The 20,183-nt window shown below is 41.8% G+C and overlaps 1 pseudogene; it reads right to left on the bottom strand.

Moving 5' to 3' along the window:
* The window catches only part of LOC112236524, a 127,714-nt pseudogene that overhangs the window by 107,198 nt on the left and 333 nt on the right, over positions 1-20,183 (bottom strand).

Here is a 20,183-nt window from a genome sequence, read left to right as displayed (position 1 = left end):
TAGTCTCGGCCCTGACAATGGATTAGTCTCGGCCCTGAAAGTGGATTAGTCTCAGCCTTCACATTGGATTAGTCTCGGTCTCCACATTGGATTAGTCTCGGTCTCCACATTGGATTAGTCTCGGCCTTCACATTGGATTAGTCTCGGCCTTCACAATGGATTAGTCTCGGCCCAGACAATGGATTAGTCTCGGAATTCACAATGGATTAGTCTCGGAATTCACAATGGATTAGTCTCGGTCTTCACATTGGATTAGTCTCAGCCTTCACATTGGATTAGTCTCGGTCTTCACATTGGATTAGTCTCGGCCTTCACATTGGATTAGTCTCAGCCCTCACAATGGATTAGTCTCGGCCTTCACAATGGATTAGTCTCGGCCCTCAATGGATTAGTCTCGGCCCTGACAATGGATTAGTCTCGGCCCTGACAATGGATTAGTCTCGGCCTTCACAATGGATTAGTCTCGGCCTTCACAATGGATTAGTCTCAACCTTCACAATGGATTAGTCTCGGCCTTCACAATGGATTAGTCTCAGCCTTCACATTGGATTAGTCTCGGTCTCCACATTGGATTAGTCTCGGCCTTCACATTGGATTAGTCTCTGCCTTCACAATGGATTAGTCTCGGCCCTGACAATGGATTAGTCTCGGCCCTGAAAGTGGATTAGTCTCGGCCCTGAAAGTGGATTAGTCTCGGCCCTGAAAGTGGATTAGTCTCTGCCTTCACAATGGATTAGTCTCGGTTTTCACATTGGATTAGTCTCGGCCTTCACAATGGATTAGTCTCAGTCTTCACATTGGATTAGTCTCGGTCTTCACATTGGATTAGTCTCGGTCTTCACATTGGATTAGTCTCAGCCTTCATATTGGATTAGTCTCGGTCTTCACAATGGATTAGTCTCGGTCTTCACAATGGATTAGTCTCAACCTTCACAATGGATTAGTCTCGGCCTTCACAATGGATTAGTCTCGGCCCTGACAATGTATTAGTCTCTACCTTCACAATGGATTAGTCTCGGCCTTCACAATGGATTAGTCTCGGCCTTCACAATGGATTAGTCTCAGCCTTCACATTGGATTAGTCTCTGTCTTCACAATGGATTAGTCTCTGCCTTCACAATGGATTAGTCTCGGCCTTCACAATGGATTAGTCTCAGCCCTCAATGGATTAGTCTCGGCCCTGACAATGTATTAGTCTCTGCCTTCACAATGGATTAGTCTCGGTCTTCACAATGGATTAGACTCGGCCCTGACAATGGATTAGTCTCGGCCCTGACAATGGATTAGTCTCGGCCTTCACATTGGATTAGTCTCAGCCTTAACATTGGATTAGTCTCGGGCCTGACAATGGATTAGTCTCGGTCTTCACATTGGATTAGTCTCGGCCTTCACATTGGATTAGTCTCGGCCTTCACATTGGATTAGTCTCGGCCTTCACAATGGATTAATCTCGGCCTTCACAATGGATTAGTCTCGGCCTTCACAATGGATTAGTCTCGGCCTTCACATTGGATTAGTCTCAACCTTCACAATGGATTAGTCTCGGCCTTCACAATGGATTAGTCTCGGCCCTCAATGGATTAGTCTCGGCCCTGACAATGGATTAGTCTCTGCCTTCACAATGGATTAGTCTCTGCCTTCACAATGGATTAGTCTCTGTCTTCACAATGGATTAGTCTCGGCCTTCACAATGGATTAGTCTCAGCCCTCAATGGATTAGTCTCAGCCCTCAATGGATTAGTCTCGGCCCTGACAATGGATTAGTCTCGGCCCTGACAATGGATTAGTCTCTGCCTTCACAATGGATTAGTCTCGGCCTTCACAATGGATTAGTCTCAGCCTTCACATTGGATTAGTCTCTGTCTTCACATTGGATTAGTCTCGGCCCTGACAATGGATTAGTCTCGGCCTTCACATTGGATTAGTCTCAGGCCTGACAATGGATTAGTCTCAGCCTTCACATTGGATTAGTCTCAGCCTTCACATTGGATTAGTCTCGGCCTTCACAATGGATTAGTCTCGGCCCTGACAATGGATTAGTCTCGGCCCTGACAATGGATTAGTCTCGGTCTTCACAATAGATTAGTCTCAGCCTCTGCAATGGATTAGTATCGGCCTTCACATTGGATTAGTCTCGGCCTTCACAATGGATTAGTCTCGGTCTTCACATTGGATTAGTCTCGGCCTTCACAATGGATTAGTCTCGGCCTTCACAATGGATTAGTCTCGGACTTCACAATGGATTAGTCTCGGACCTGACAATGGATTAGTCTCGGCCCTGACAATGGATTAGTCTCGGCCTTCACATTGGATTAGTCTCGGCCTTCACAATGGATTAGTCTCGGCCCTCACAATGGATTAGTCTCGGCCTTCACAATGGATTAGTCTCGGCCTTCACAATGGATTAGTCTCGGCCCTGACAATGGATTAGTCTCAGCCTTCACATTGGATTAGTCTCAGCCTTCACATTGGATTAGTCTCGGCCTTCACAATGGATTAGTCTCGGCCCTGACAATGGATTAGTCTCGGCCCTGACAATGGATTAGTCTCGGTCTTCACAATAGATTAGTCTCAGCCTCTGCAATGGATTAGTATCGGCCTTCACATTGGATTAGTCTCGGTCTTCACAATGGATTAGTCTCGGCCTTCACAATGGATTAGTCTCGGCCTTCACATTGGATTAGTCTCAACCTTCACAATGGATTAGCCTCGGCCTTCACAATGGATTAGTCTCGGCCCTCAATGGATTAGTCTCGGCCCTGACAATGGATTAGTCTCTGCCTTCACAATGGATTAGTCTCGGTCTTCACAATGGATTAGTCTCGGTCTTCACAATGGATTAGTCTCGGCCTTCACAATGGATTAGACTCAGCCCTCAATGGATTAGTCTCAGCCCTCAATGGATTAGTCTCGGCCCTGACAATGGATTAGTCTCGGCCCTGACAATGGATTAGTCTCTGCCTTCACAATGGATTAGTCTCGGCCTTCACATTGGATTAGTCTCTGTCTTCACATTGGATTAGTCTCGGCCCTGACAATGGATTAGTCTCGGCCTTCACATTGGATTAGTCTCAGGCCTGACAATGGATTAGTCTCAGCCTTCACATTGGATTAGTCTCAGCCTTCACATTGGATTAGTCTCGGCCTTCACAATGGATTAGTCTCGGCCCTGACAATGGATTAGTCTCGGCCCTGACAATGGATTAGTCTCGGTCTTCACAATAGATTAGTCTCAGCCTCTGCAATGGATTAGTATCGGCCTTCACATTGGATTAGTCTCGGCCTTCACAATGGATTAGTCTCGGCCTTCACATTGGATTAGTCTCGGCCTTCACAATGAATTAGTCTCGGACTTCACAATGGATTAGTCTCGGCCCTGACAATGGATTAGTCTCGGCCCTGACAATGGATTAGTCTCGGCCTTCACATTGGATTAGTCTCGGCCTTCACAATGGATTAGTCTCGGCCTTCACAATGGATTAGTCTCGGCCTTCACAATGGATTAGTCTCGGCCTTCACATTGGATTAGTCTCAGGCCTGACAATGGATTAGTCTCAGCCTTCACATTGGATTAGTCTCAGCCTTCACATTGGATTAGTCTCGGCCTTCACAATGGATTAGTCTCGGCCCTGACAATGGATTAGTCTCGGCCCTGACAATGGATTAGTCTCGGTCTTCACAATAGATTAGTCTCAGCCTCTGCAATGGATTAGTATCGGCCTTCACATTGGATTAGTCTCGGCCTTCACATTGGATTAGTCTCGGCCTTCACATTGGATTAGTCTCGGACTTCACAATGGATTAGTCTCGGCCCTGACAATGGATTAGTCTCGGCCCTGACAATGGATTAGTCTCGGCCTTCACATTGGATTAGTCTCGGCCTTCACAATGGATTAGTCTCGGCCTTCACAATGGATTAGTCTCGGCCTTCACAATGGATTAGTCTCGGCCTTCACATTGGATTAGTCTCGGCCTTCACAATGGATTAGTCTCGGCCTTCACATTGGATTAGTCTCAGCCTTCACATTGGATTAGTCTCGGCCTTCACAATGGATTAGTCTCGGCCCTGACAATGGATTAGTCTCGGCCCTGACAATGGATTAGTCTCGGTCTTCACAATAGATTAGTCTCAGCCTCTGCAATGGATTAGTATCGGCCTTCACATTGGATTAGTCTCGGCCTTCACATTGGATTAGTCTCGGCCTTCACATTGGATTAGTCTCGGACTTCACAATGGATTAGTCTCGGCCCTGACAATGGATTAGTCTCGGCCCTGACAATGGATTAGTCTCGGCCTTCACATTGGATTAGTCTCGGCCTTCACAATGGATTAGTCTCGGCCTTCACAATGGATTAGTCTCGGCCTTCACATTGGATTAGTCTCGGCCTTCACATTGGATTAGTCTCGGCCTTCACAATGGATTAGTCTCGGCCTTGACAATGGATTAGTCTCGGCCTTCACAATGGATTAGTCTCGGACTTCACAATGGATTAGTCTCGGCCCTGACAATGGATTAGTCTCGGCCCTGACAATGGATTAGTCTCGGCCTTCACATTGGATTAGTCTCGGCCTTCACAATGGATTAGTCTCGGCCTTCACAATGGATTAGTCTCGGCCTTCACAATGGATTAGTCTCGGCCTTCACAATGGATTAGTCTCGGCCTTCACAATGGATTAGTCTCGGCCTTCACAATGGATTAGTCTCGGCCTTCACATTGGATTAGTCTCGGCCTTCACAATGGATTAGTCTCGGCCCTGACAATGGATTAGTTCACTAAAATGGGCGCGAATAAGACAGGAGTCTCATGTGCCATAAATAATATATTTATATATATTTGCTACTGCTCGACCCAAAAACATAAAACAATCGACCAGTCGACTAATTGGGGTCAGCCCGAATAAGCACACAACAATATAAAGCACTAAGAACCCACTGGGCAAAAACTGGTTTGATCAGCGTTGTTTCCATGTCATTTCAACAAAATAATTCAACGTGATGATGTTGAATCAATGTGTAAAACTGATTGGATTTGTAATTTCTTATTTTTGTCACCCAACGTTTAACCTAAATCCAATGACGTGGTGAATTATTTTGTCGATTTCACGTTGAATTCACGTATTTTGACAACTCAAAACTAGACGTTGAACTGATATTTGTGCCCAGGGGAAATTGTAAGCCACAACAACTCACCCTGGCAGATTCCGTCAATCTCCTCATGTCCCAGACTACAGACGCATCGCCCCAGAGGAACCAGCCAGTCCCCGTCCGCCCCACAGTACAGTTTGGGCGTGTCCCTCTCCTCTGCGTTCTCCACGCACGCTCCCCGCACCTCCACCAGCGAGGAGGAGTCGACCCTTGGTACTGTGTCTGGGAACGCTGCCAGGTTCCTCAGAGTGGATGGACAGCGCTTCGATAAGGAGAGAGATAGAAAGTCAGTACAGGGCCTTGCAAAGGTATTCCTCCCCCTTGGAGTTTTTGTTGCATTACAACCTGTCATTTAAATGGATTTTTATTTGGATTTCATGTGATGGACAAACACAAAATAGTCCAAATTGGTGAAAAAAACAATCTACTCTAACAACACAAAAAAATGCAAAAAATAAATAAATTAAAAGTGGTGCGTGTCTATGTATTCACCCCCTTTGCTATGAAGCCCCTAAATAAGAACCAATTACCTTCAGAAGTCACATAATTAGTTAAATAAAGTCCACCTGTGTGCAGTCCAAGTGTCACATGATCTCAGTATATATACACCTGTTCTGAAAGGCCCCAGAGTCTGCAACATCACTAAGTAAGGGGCACCACCAAGCAAGCGGCACCATGAAGACCAAGCAGCTCTCCAAACAGGTCAGGAACAAAGTTGTGGAGAAGTACAGATCAGGGTTAGGTTATAAAAAAATATCAGAAACTTTGAAGAATATGGCACAACAACAAACCTGCCAAGAGAGGGCCGCTCACCAAAACTCACGGACCAGGCAAGGAGGGTATTAATCAGAGAGGCAACAAAGAGACCAAAGATAACCCTGAAGGAGCTGCAAAGCTCCACAGCGGAGATTGGAGTATCTGTCCATAGGACCACTTTAAGCCGTACACTCCACAGAGCTGGGCTTTACGGAAGAGTGGCCAGAAAAAAAGCCATTGCTTAAAGAAAAAAATAAGCAAACACGTTTGGTGTTCACCAAAAGGCATGTGGGAGATTCCCCAAACATATGGAAGAAGGTACTCTGGTCAAAATTGAGCTTTTTGGCCATCAAGGAAAACGCTATGTCTGGCGCAAACCCAACACCTCTTATCACCCGAGAACACCATCCATGTTTTTCATCGGCAGGGACTGAGAAACTGGTCAGAATTTAAGGAATAATGGATGGTGCCAAATACAGGGAAATTCTTAAGGGAAACCTGTTTCAGTCTTCCAGAGATTTGAGACTGGGACGGAGGTTCACCTTCCAGCAGGACAATGACCCTAAGCATACTGCTAAAGCAACACTTGAGTGGTTTAAGGGGAAACATTTAAATGTCTTGGAATGGCCTAGTCAAAGCCCAGACCTCAATCCAATTGAGATTCTGTGGTATGACTTAATGATTATTGTACACGAGCAGAACCCATCCAACTTGAAGGAGCTGGAGCAGTTTTGCCTTGAAGAATGGGCAAAAATCCCAGTGGCTAGATGTACCAAGCTTATAGAGACATACCCCAAGAGACGTGCAGCTGTATTTGCTGCAAAAGGTGGCTCTACAAGGTATTGACTTTGTGGGGGTGAATAGTTATGCACGCTCAAGATTTCTGTTTTTCTGTCTTATTTCTTATTTGTTTCACAATAAAAAATATTTTGCATCTTCTAAGTGGCATGTTGTGTAAATCAAATGATACGAACCTCCCCAAAGTGGTAGGCATGTTGTGTAAATCAAATGATACGAACCTCCCCAAAGTGGTAGGCATGTTGTGTAAATCAAATGATACGAACCTCCCCAAAGTGGCAGGCATGTTGTGTAAAACAAATGATACGAACCTCCCCAAAGTGGTAGGCATGTTGTGTAAAACAAATGATACGAACCTCCCCAAAAACTATTTTGATTCCAGGTTGTAAGGCAACAGAAGAGGATGGATGCCAAGGGGGTGAACACTTTCACAAGCCACTGTATACAGTTTTCTTATGGACGGACGGACGGACGGACTGTCTGACAGACAGACAGACAGACAGACAGACAGACAGACAGACAGACATATATAATACATAAACATCACAATACCTTATAGAACACCTTGACGGAGACCAGAGCGATACACGCCCCCACATCCTGGAACGCCAGGTAGAAGCCCTTCTGGGTCACGGGGCCGACCTCTCTGACCTCAAATCAAAGGAACGTTTTTATTTGTCATAGGCTTACAGTAGAGCGTAGGCTACACAATGAAATGACCTCTCCTCTCAAACAGCATCTATTGTAAGGGCAGTAACAGGGAGATTCAACATGCTCCGTAAAGACCTGTGGCGAGGCCTCTACGCTTAGTGTCCATATATATTATTATAGATTCAACATGGCTCCCAGGCCTCTACCCTAAGAGTCCATATATATTATTATAGATTCAACATGGCTCCCAGGCCTCTACGCTTAGTGTCCATATATATTATTATAGATTCAACATGGCTCCCAGGCCTCTACGCTTAGTGTCCATATATATTATTATAGATTCAACATGGCTCCCAGGCCTCTACGCTAAGAGTCCATATATATTATTATAGATTCAACATGGCTCCCAGGCCTCTACGCTAAGAGTCCATATATATTATTATAGATTCACCATGGCTCCCAGGCCTCTACGCTATGAGTCCATATATATTATTATAGATTCAACATGGCTCCCAGGCCTCTACGCTTAGTGTCCATATATATTATTATAGATTCACCATGGCTCCCAGGCCTCTACGCTAAGAGTCCATATATATTATTATAGATTCAACATGGCTCCCAGGCCTCTACCCTAAGAGTCCATATTTTGAAAACATTTTTCATTTTCTGAAAAGAGTTTTGTAGTAATATATTTTTACGTTTTATTAGTGGGTCTGGCAACAAGTGTTGTGTTATGTCTGGGTCGTGGCTGTGTTGTGATATGTCTGGGTCGTGGCTGTGTTGTGTTACAGTATGTCTGGGTCGTGGCTGTGTTGTGTTACAGTATGTCTGGGTCGTGGCTGTGTTGTGTTACAGTATGTCTGGGTCGTGGCTGTGTTGTGTTATGTCTGGGTTGTGGCTGTGTTGTGATACAGTATGTCTGGGTCGTGGCTGTGTTGTGTTATGTCTGGGTTGTGGCTGTGTTGTGATATGTCTGGGTCGTGGCTGTGTTGTGTTATGTCTGGGTCGTGGCTGTGTTGTGATACAGTATGTCTGGGTCGTGGCTGTGTTGTGTTATGTCTGGGTCGTGGCTGTGTTGTGATACAGTATGTCTGGGTCGTGGCTGTGTTGTGATATGTCTGGGTCGTGGCTGTGTTGTGTTATGTCTGGGTTGTGGATGTGTTGTGTTATGTCTGGGTCGAGAATGTGTTGTGTTATGTCTGGGTCGTGGCTGTGTTGTGTTATGTCTGGGTCGTGGCTGTGTTGTGTTATGTCTGGGTCGTGGCTGTGTTGTGTTATGTCTGGGTCGTGGCTGTGTTGTGTTATGTCTGGGTCGTGGATGTGTTGTATTATGTCTGGGTCGTGGCTGTGTTGTGTTATGTCTGGGTCGTGGCTGTGTTGTGTTACAGTATGTCTGGGTCATGGCTGTGTTGTGTTATGTCTGGGTCGTGACTGTGTTGTGTTACAGTATGTCTGGGTCGTGGCTGTGTTGTGTTATGTCTGGGTCGTGGATGTGTTGTATTATGTCTGGGTCGTGGCTGTGTTGTGTTATGTCTGGGTCGTGGCTGTGTTGTGTTATAGTATGTCTGGGTCGTGGCTGTGTTGTGTTATGTCTGGGTCGTGGCTGTGTTGTGTTATGCCTGGGTCGTGGATGTGTTGTGTTACAGTATGTCTGGTTCGTGGCTGTGTTGTGTTATATCTGGGTCGTGGCTGTGTTGTGTTATGTCTGGGTCGTGGATGTGTTGTGTTACAGTATGTCTGGGTCGTGGCTGTGTTGTGTTATGTCTGGGTCGTGGCTGTGTTGTGTTATTTCTGGGTTGTGGCTGTGTTGTGTTATGTCTGGGTCGTGGCTGTGTTGTGTTAGAGTAATTCTGGGTCGTGGCTGTGTTGTGTTACAGTATGTCTGGGTCGTGGCTGTGTTGTGTTATGTCTGGGTCGTGGCTGTGTTGTGATATGTCGGGGTCGTGGCTGTGTTGTGTTATGTCTGGGTCATGGCTGTGTTGTGTTATGTCTGGGTCGTGGCTGTGTTGTGTTATGTCTGGGTCGTGGCTGTGTTGTGTTACAGTATGTCTGGGTCGTGGATGTGTTGTGTTATGTCTGGGTCGTGGCTGTGTTGTGTTATGTCTGGGTCGTGGCTGTGTTGTGTTACAGTATGTCTGGGTTGTGGCTGTGTTGTGATATGTCTGGGTCATGGCTGTGTTGTGTTAAAGTATGTCTGGGTCGTGCTGTGTTGTGATATGTCTGGGTCATGGCTGTGTTGTGTTAAAGTATGTCTGGGTCGTGGATGTGTTGTGTTACAGTATGTCTGGGTCGTGGCTGTGTTGTGTTATGTCTGGGTCGTGGCTGTGTTGTGTTATGTCTGGGTCGTGGCTGTGTTGTGTTATGTCTGGGTCGTGGCTGTGTTGTGTTATGTCTGGGTTGTGGCTGTGTTGTGTTACAGTATGTCTGGGTCGTGGCTGTGTTGTGTTATGTCTGGGTCGTGGATGTGTTGTGTTACAGTATGTCTGGGTCGTGGATGTGTTGTGTTATGTCTGGGTCGTGGCTGTGTTGTGTTATGTCTGGGTCGTGGCTGTGTTGTGTTATGTCTGGGTCGTGGCTGTGTTGTGTTACAGTATGTCTGGGTCGTGGCTGTGTTGTGTTATGTCTGGGTCGTGGCTGTGTTGTGTTATGTCTGGGTCGTGGCTGTGTTGTGTTATGTCTGGGTCGTGGCTGTGTTGTGTTACAGTATGTCTGGGTCGTGGCTGTGTTGTGTTATGTCTGGGTCGTGGCTGTGTTGTGTTATGTCTGGGTCGTGGCTGTGTTGTGTTACAGTATGTCTGGGTCGTGGATGTGTTGTGTTATGTCTGGGTCGTGACTGTGTTGTGATATGTCTGGGTCGTGGCTGTGTTGTGTTACAGTATGTCTGGGTCGTGGATGTGTTGTGTTATGTCTGGGTCGTGACTGTGTTGTGTTATGTCTGGGTCGTGGCTGTGTTGTGTTACAGTACGTCTGGGTCGTGGCTGTGTTGTGTTATGTCTGGGTCGTGGCTGTGTTGTGTTATGTCTGGGTCGTGGCTGTGTTGTGATATGTCTGGGTCGTGGCTGTGTTGTGTTATGTCTGGGTCGTGGCTGTGTTGTGTTATGTCTGGGTTGTGGCTGTGTTGTGTTACAGTATGTCTGGGTCGTGGCTATGTTGTGTTACAGTATGTCTGGGTTGTGGCTGTGTTGTGTTACAGTATGTCTGGGTCGTGGCTGTGTTGTGTTACAGTATGTCTGGGTCGTGGCTGTGTTGTGTTATGTCTGGGTCGTGGCTGTGTTGTGTTATGTCTGGGTCGTGGATGTGTTGTGTTATGTCTGGGTCGTGGCTGTGTTGTGTTATGTCTGGGTCGTTACTGTGTTGTGTTATGTCTGGGTCGTGGATGTGTTGTGTTATGTCTGGGTCGTGGATGTGTTGTGTTATGTCTGGGTTGTGGCTGTGTTGTGTTACAGTATGTCTGGGTCGTGGCTGTGTTGTGTTATGTCTGGGTCGTGGCTGTGTTGTGTTATGTCTGGGTCGTGGATGTGTTGTGTTATGTCTGGGTTGTGGCTGTGTTGTGTTACAGTATGTCTGGGTCGTGGCTGTGTTGTGTTGTGGCTGTGTTGTGTTACAGTATGTCTGGGTCGTGGCTGTGTTGTGTTATGTCTGGGTCGTGGCTGTGTTGTGTTATGTCTGGGTCGTGGCTGTGTTGTGTTATATCTGGGTCGTGGGCTGTGTTGTGATATGTCTGGGTCGTGGATGTGTTGTGTTACAGTATGTCTGGGTCGAGGCTGTGTTGTGTTATGTCTGGGTCGTGGCTGTGTTGTGTTACAGTATGTCTGGGTCGTGGCTGTGTTGTGTTATGTCTGGGTCGTGGATGTGTTGTGTTACAGTACGTCTGGGTCGTGGCTGTGTTGTGTTTTGTCTGGGTCGTGGCTGTGTTGTGTTATGTCTGGGTCGTGGCTATGTTGTGTTACAGTACGTCTGGGTCGTGGCTGTGTTGTGTTATGTCTGGGTCGTGGCTGTGTTGTGTTACAGTATGTCTGGGTCGTGGCTGTGTTGTGTTATGTCTGGGTCGTGGCTGTGTTGTGTTATGTCTGGGTCGTGGCTGTGTTGTGTTATATCTGGGTCGTGGCTGTGTTGTGTTACAGTATGTCTGGGTCGTGGCTGTGTTGTGTGATGTCTGGGTCGTGGCTGTGTTGTGTTATGTCTGGGTCGTGGCTGTGTTGTGTTATGTCTGGGTCGTGGCTGTGTTGTGTTATGTCTGGGTCATGGCTGTGTTGTGTTATGTCTGGGTCGTGGATGTGTTGTGTCAGAGTACGTCTGGGTCGTGGCTGTGTTGTGTTTTGTCTGGGTCGTGGCTGTGTTGTGTCACAGTATGTCTGGGTCGTGGCTGTGTTGTGTTATGTCTGGGTCGTGGATGTGTTGTGTTATGTCTGGGTCGTGGATGTGTTGTGTTATGTCTGGGTTGTGGCTGTGTTGTGTTACAGTATGTCTGGGTCGTGGCTGTGTTGTGTTATGTCTGGGTCGTGGCTGTGTTGTGTTATGTCTGGGTCGTGGATGTGTTGTGTTATGTCTGGGTTGTGGCTGTGTTGTGTTACAGTATGTCTGGGTCGTGGCTGTGTTGTGTTGTGGCTGTGTTGTGTTACAGTATGTCTGGGTCGTGGCTGTGTTGTGATATGTCTGGGTTGTGGCTGTGTTGTGTTATGTCTGGGTCGTGGCTGTGTTGTGATATGTCTGGGTCGTGGCTGTGTTGTGTTACAGTATGTCTGGGTCGTGGCTGTGTTGTGATATGTCTGGGTTGTGGCTGTGTTGTGTTATGTCTGGGTCGTGGCTGTGTTGTGTTATGTCTGGGTCGTGGCTGTGTTGTGTTATGTCTGGGTCGTGGCTGTGTTGTGTTATGTCTGGGTCGTGGCTGTGTTGTGTTACAGTATGTCTGGGTCGTGGCTGTGTTGTGTTACAGTATGTCTGGGTCGTGGCTGTGTTGTGATATGTCTGGGTCGTGGATGTGTTGTGTTATGTCTGGGTCGTGGCTTCGGTACTAAACAATAGTTAGTAGCAAGACGGAGGACAATGCAAAGATTCTCTCAACAGATTACTGTAGTGAATGTATATAGGGACTCCCCAGGTAATATCCTGAGTCAATAGATTACTGTAGTGAATGTATATAGGGACTCCCCAGGTAATATCCTGGGTCAACAGATTACTGTAGTGAATGTATAGATAAAGGGGGGCGGCAGGTAGTCTAGTGGTTAGAGTGTAGAGGAGGCAGGTAGTCTAGTGGTTAGAGTGTAGAGGAGGCAGGTAGCCTAGTTGTTAGAGTGTAGAGGAGGCAGGTAGCCTAGTGGTTAGAGTGTAGAGGAGGCAGGTAGCCTAGTGGTTAGAGTGTAGGGGAGGCAGGTAGCCTAGTTGTTAGAGTGTAGAGGAGGCAGGTAGCCTAGTGGTTAGAGTGTAGAGGAGGCAGGTAGCCTAGTGGTTAGAGTGTAGAGGAGGCAGGTAGCCTAGTGGTTAGAGTGTAGAGGAGGCAGGTAGCCTAGTGGTTAGAGTGTAGAGGAGGCAGGTAGCCTAGTGGTTAGAGTGTAGAGGAGGCAGGTAGCCTAGTGGTTAGAGTGTAGAGGCAGCTGGTAGTCTAGTGGTTAGAGTGTAGAGGAGGCAGGTAGCCTAGTGGTTAGAGTGTAGAGGCAGCTGGTAGTCTAGTGGTTAGAGTGTAGAGGAGGCAGGTAGCCTAGTGGTTAGAGTGTAGGGGAGGCAGGTAGTCTAGTGGTTAGAGTGTAGAGGTGGCAGGTAGCCTAGTGGTTAGAGTGTAGAGGAGGCAGGTAGCCTAGTGGTTAGAGTGTAGAGGTGGCAGGGTAGCCTAGTGGTTAGAGTGTAGAGGAGGCAGGTAACCTAGTGGTTAGAGTGTAGAGGTGGCAGGGTAGCCTAGTGGTTAGAGTGTAGAGGAGGCAGGGTACCCTAGTGGTTAGAGTGTAGAGGAGGCAGGTAGCCTAGTGGTTAGAGTGTAGAGGAGGCAGGTAGCCTAGTGGTTAGAGTGTAGAGGTGGCAGGTAGCCTAGTGGTTAGAGTGTAGAGGAGGCAGGTAGCCTAGTGGTTAGAGTGTAGAGGTGGCAGGTAGCCTAGTGGTTAGTGTAGAGGAGGCAGGGTAGCCTAGTGGTTAGAGTGTAGAGGAGGCAGGTAGCCTAGTGGTTAGAGTGTAGAGGTGGCAGGTAGCCTAGTGGTTAGAGTGTAGAGGTGGCAGGTAGCCTAGTGGTTAGAGTGTAGAGGAGGCAGGTAGCCTAGTGGTTAGAGTGTAGAGGAGGCAGGTAGCCTAGTGGTTAGAGTGTAGAGGAGGCAGGTAGCCTAGTGGTTAGAGTGTAGAGGAGGCAGGGTACCCTAGTGGTTAGAGTGTAGAGGAGGCAGGTAGTCTAGTGGTTAGAGTGTAGAGGTGGCAGGTAGCCTAGCGAGCTGATAAGGTAAAAATCTGTAGTTCTGCCCTGAAATTCTAATGAAAATATATATATATTTTTTTAAATAAATATCACGAGAGAAAACAAAGAGACAAAAGAGCACTGAAGTATAAGACCGTAATGAATATAATATTCAACCAAACTCACCTCCGTGTTGAGGCGCAGAACGCGGTCGCCCAGGTCCGTCTGTGTGAAGCTCTCATCGGCAGCAATGGTGTCCACCTTCAAATCAAATCATATCCATATGTTTTTCATCATATGCACCTGGGTAGTAGTGTCACAGCACCATTAAATTATGAAATTGATTTATATTTATTTATTTATACATTTATTTATATTTAATTTTTCATTAAATATATAACTCTCCTCTTGAACAGTAACAGCAGCTATGAAATAACTCTCCTCAGTAACAACAGCTATGAAATAACTCTCCTCAGTAACAACAGCTATGAAATAACTCTCCTCTTGAACAGTAACAACAACTATGAAATAACTCTCCTCAGTAACAACAGCTATGAAATAACTAACAACAGCTATGAAATAACTCTCCTCAGTAACAACAGCTATGAAATAACTCTCCTCTTGAACAGTAACAACAGCTATGAAATAACTCTCCTCAGTAACAACAGCTATGAAATAACTCTCCTCTTGAACAGTAACAACAGCTATGAAATAACTCTCCTCAGTAACAACAGCTATGAAATAACTCTCCTCAGTAACAACAGCTATGAAATAACTCTCCTCAGTAACAACAGCTATGAAATAACTCTCCTCTTGAACAGTAACAACAGCTATGAAATAACTCTCCTCTTGAACAGTAACAACAGCTATGAAATAATAAACAACAGCTATGAAATAACTCCCTCAGTAACAACAGCTATGAAATAACTCTCCTCTTGAACAGTAACAACAGCTATGAAATAACTCTCCTCAACAACAGTAACAACAACAGCTATGAAATAACTCTCCTCTTGAACAGTAACAACAGCTATGAAATAACTCTCCTCTAACAACAGCTGAACAGTAACAACAGCTATGAAATAACTCTCCTCTAACAACAGCTGAACAGTAACAACAGCTATGAAATAACTCTCCTTGAACAGTAGTAACAACAGCTATGAAATAACTCTCCTCAGTAACAACAGCTATGAAATAACAGTAACTAGCTATGAAATAACTCTCCTCAGTAACAACAGCTATGAAATAACTCTCCTCAGTAACAACAGCTATGAAATAACTCTCCTCAGTAACAGTAACAACAGCTATGAAATAACTCTCCTCAGAAATAAAATAACTCTCCTCAGTAACAACAGCTATGAAATAACTCTCCTCAGTAACAACAGCAACAGCTGAAATAACTCTCCTCAGTAACAACAGCTATGAAATAACTCTCCTCAGTAACTCTCCTCAGTAACAACAGCTATGAAATAACTCTCCTCAGTAACAACAGCTATGAAATAACTCTCCTCAGTAACAACAGCTATGAAATAACTCTCCTCTTGAACAGTAACAACAGCTATGAAATAACTCTCCTCAGTAACAACAGCTATGAAATAACTCTCCTCTTGAACAGTAACAACAGCTATGAAATAACTCTCCTCAGTAACAACAGCTATGAAATAACTCTCCTCAGTAACAACAGCTATGAAATAACTCTCCTCAGTAACAACAGCTATGAAATAACTCTCCTCAGTAACAACAGCTATGAAATAACTCTCCTCAGTAACAACAGCTATGAAATAACTCTCCTCAGTAACAACAGCTATGAAATAACTCTCCTCAGTAACAACAGCTATGAAATAACTCTCCTCAGTAACAACAGCTATGAAATAACTCTCCTCAGTAACAACAGCTATGAAATAACTCTCCTCAGTAACAACAGCTATGAAATGAAATAACTCTCCTCAGTAACAACAGCTATGAAATAACTCTCCTCAGTAACAACAGCTATGAAATAACTCTCCTCAGTAACCAGCTATGAAATAACTCTCCTCAGGTAACAACAGCTATGAAATAACTCTCCTCAGTAACAACAGCTATGAAATAACTCTCCTCAGTAACAACAGCTATGAAATAACTCTCCTCAGTAACAACAGCTATGAAATAACTCTCCTCAGTAACAACAGTAACAACAGCTATGAAATAACTCTCCTCTTGAACAGTAACAACAGCTATGAAATAACTCTCCTCAGTAACAACAGCGATGAAATAACTCTCCTCAGTAACAACAGCTATGAAATAACTCTCCTCAGTAACAACAGCTATGAAATAACTCTCCTCAGTAACAGTAACAACAGCTATGAAATAACTCTCCTCAGTAACAACAGCTATGAAATAACTCTCCTCAGTAAAATAACAAACAGCTATGAAATAACTCTCCTCAGTAACAACAGCTATGAAATAACTCTCCTCAGTAACAACAGCTATGAAATAACTCTCCTCAGTAACAACAGCTATGAAATAACTCTCCTCAGTAAATAACTCTCCTCAGTAACAACAGCGATGAAATAACTCTCCTCAGTAACAACAGCTATGAAATAACTCTCCTCAGTAACAACAGCTATGAAATAACTCTCCTCAGTAACAACAGCTATGAAATAACTCTCCTCGTTTTGTTTAGCCTTTGTCTGTCACACAGATAATAACATGCAAATAAGGTATATTAAAGAGAAAAACACTATGTCAATATATGATGAGTCAAAAAGTCCAATAAGTGAAAATTAGCCAGCAGCATCCCACCCTGAATCCCACCGCTGGCTTGCCTCTGAAGCTAAGCAGGGTTGGTCCTGGTCGGTCCCTGGATGGGAGACCAGGTGCTGGTGGAAGTGGTGTTGGAGGGCCAGTAGGGGGCACTCTTCCCTCTGGTCTAAGGAGATGCTTCAGGGCAGTGATTGGGGACATTGTCCTCTGTAAGGTGGGATCTTTCAGACGTGACGTTAAACGGTTACCCTGACTCTCTTTGGTCATTAAAGATCCCATTGCATTTATCGCAAGAGAAGGGGTGTTAACCCCGGTGTCCTGGCTAAAATGTCCAACCTGGCCCTCATACCATGGCCACCTAATCACCCCAGCATCCAATTGGCTCATTCATCCCCTCCTCTCACCTGTAACTATTCCCCAGGTCGTTGCTGTAAATGAGAACGTTTTCTCAGTCAAAGAAGAGTTTTTAAAACAATCTAATGAAAGTTGTTACAAGTAGGATTCTCTAAAACTAGACCTTGGCGTAGTCGGCGGGTCTGAAGCGGGAGGCGGCGGCGTGTGGCTCCTCTGTCTGGAGGTAGAAGAGGTTAAAGGTCTCCTTGCAGGTACCAGACACCCAAGGAATGGAGTTACAGTCTCTCAGGGTGAAGCGCAGCTCCACGTACACCTGCAGTGAACACAACATACACCTTTTATTACCTGCAACACACCTGGGTTATATATCACATTATAATTATTAGTATATTATTATTACAATTATACTATATATTATACTGTATATTATTATTAGTATTATACTATATATTATACTGTATATTATTATTAGTATTATACTATATATTATACTGTATATTATTATTAGTATTATACTATATATTATACTGTATATTATTATTAGTATTATACTATATATTATTATATATTACCTTCTGTGCTGCATGGTGTATATTATTATTAGTATTATACTGTATATTATTATTATTATTATACTATATATTATTGTGTATTATTATATATTACCTTCTGTGCTGCCTGGTGTATATTATTATTACAATTATACTATATATTATACTGTATATATTATATATTACCTTTTGTGCTGCCTGGCGTATATTATTAGTAGTATTATACTGTATATTAGTATATATTACCTTCTGTGCTTCCTGGTATATATTATTATTAGTATTATACTGTATATTATTATTATTATTATACTATATATTATTAGTATTATACTATATACTATTAGTATTTGTCACGTAGAGTAGGCCAGATGGCTAAACTGGATAACCTAACCTCTATAAAAATAAAAAGATGGCGGAACCGCAAAAGTTCTTCTGTGCAAAGGTGTTTATTTACAAGTGATTCCGGAACAGAAAACAACAGTACTGCCATCAACGTCTACCTTATGGGACAGCTTAACAACAATGCTGCCCCGTCCACAGCTCAATCCAAAAAATCCCCCTTAGAGACTGGAGAGAGGCTCCTTTTGTAGGGCTAGCCCCTCCCCTCAGAACAATTAACCCTAATTAATTAATCAATTAACAATACAAACCTACATTTTCCATGAACTAAACATACTAAAAGGATATACATTGCAACACGGTTTTAAACAATATCACAACATAACATTTACAACATTACATCATTACTGACAATATCTTTCAATATGCCCATATGCATTAATGAGCCATTTGGGACAGGCACTATAAAGCCAACCCAATTCCCTTAGCTCGGGTCCTTTTCCAGCATACCCAGAAGCTACAGAGATGGAGAGAGAGGAACAGAACAAACAAACAATGCGCTCATCCACAACATTGATAAGTATAATAATTATTGTATCTCTCAAATATGAACATTGACAAGTGTGAAATGCATGCACCAAGACAGAAGTTAAATTGTGTGTCGACCCACATTGTTAACTTATGGTATAATGGCGCAGGGAGGAGTGATGAATATGTGTGTGCGTTAAAGAACCAAATACTGCCCGCGGCCAGTGACGGACTTCTACGTCACAGTATTATACTGGACATTATTAGTATTATACTGTATATTATTAGTATTATATATTATTATTAGTATTATACTGTACATTATTAGTATTATACAGTATATTATTATTATTATACTATATATTATTAGTATTATACTGTACATTATTAGTATTATACTGTACATTATTAGTATTATGCTGTATATTATTAGTATTATACTATATATTATTATTATTATACTATATATTATTAGTATTATACTATATATTATTAGTATTATACTATATATTATTATTATTATACTATATATTATTAGTATTATACTGTACATTATTAGTATTATACAGTATATTATTATTATTATACTATATATTATTAGTATTATACTATATATTATTATTATTATACTATATATTATTAGTATTATACTGTACATTATTAGTATTATACAGTATATTATTATTATTATACTATATATTATTAGTATTATACTATATATTATTAGTATTATACTGTATATTATTAGTATTATGCTGTATATTATTAGTATTATACTATATATTATTATTATTATACTATATATTATTAGTATTATACTATATATTATTATTATTATACAGTATATTATTATTATTATACTGTACATTATTAGTATTATACTATATATTATTAGTATTATACTATATATTATTAGTATTATACTGTATATTATTAGTATTATATATTATTATTAGTATTATACTGTACATTATTAGTATTATGCTGTATATTATTATTATTATACTGTATATTATTATACTATATATTATTAGTATTATACTATATATTATTAGTATTATACTATATATTATTAGTATTATACTGTATATTATTAGTATTATATATTATTATTAGTATTATACTGTATATTATTAGTATTATACTGTACATTATTAGTATTATGCTGTATATTATTAGTATTATACTATATATTATTATTATTATACTATATATTATTAGTATTATACTATATATTATTAGTATTATACTATATATTATTATTATTATACTATATATTATTAGTATTATACTGTACATTATTAGTATTATACAGTATATTATTATTATTATACTATATATTATTAGTATTATACTATATATTATTATTATTATACTATATATTATTAGTATTATACTGTACATTATTAGTATTATACAGTATATTATTATTATTATACTATATATTATTAGTATTATACTATATATTATTAGTATTATACTGTATATTATTAGTATTATGCTGTATATTATTAGTATTATACTATATATTATTATTATTATACTATATATTATTAGTATTATACTATATATTATTATTATTATACAGTATATTAATATTATTATACTGTACATTATTAGTATTATACTATATATTATTAGTATTATACTGTACATTATTAGTATTATACTATATATTATTAGTATATATATTATTATACTATATATTATTATTATTATACAGTATATTATTATTATTATACTATATATTATTAGTATTATACTATATATTATTAGTATTATACTGTATATTATTAGTATTATACTATTATATTATTATTATATACTATATATTATTAGTATTATACTGTATATTATTAGTATTATATATTATTATTAGTATTATACTGTACATTATTAGTATTATGCTGTATATTATTATTATTATACTATATATTATTAGTA

This window comes from Oncorhynchus tshawytscha, unplaced genomic scaffold (assembly GCF_018296145.1).
Source record: "Oncorhynchus tshawytscha isolate Ot180627B unplaced genomic scaffold, Otsh_v2.0 Un_contig_8066_pilon_pilon, whole genome shotgun sequence".
Lineage (NCBI taxonomy): Eukaryota > Metazoa > Chordata > Actinopteri > Salmoniformes > Salmonidae > Oncorhynchus > Oncorhynchus tshawytscha.
This window is presented reverse-complemented; position numbering and strand designations above follow the sequence as displayed.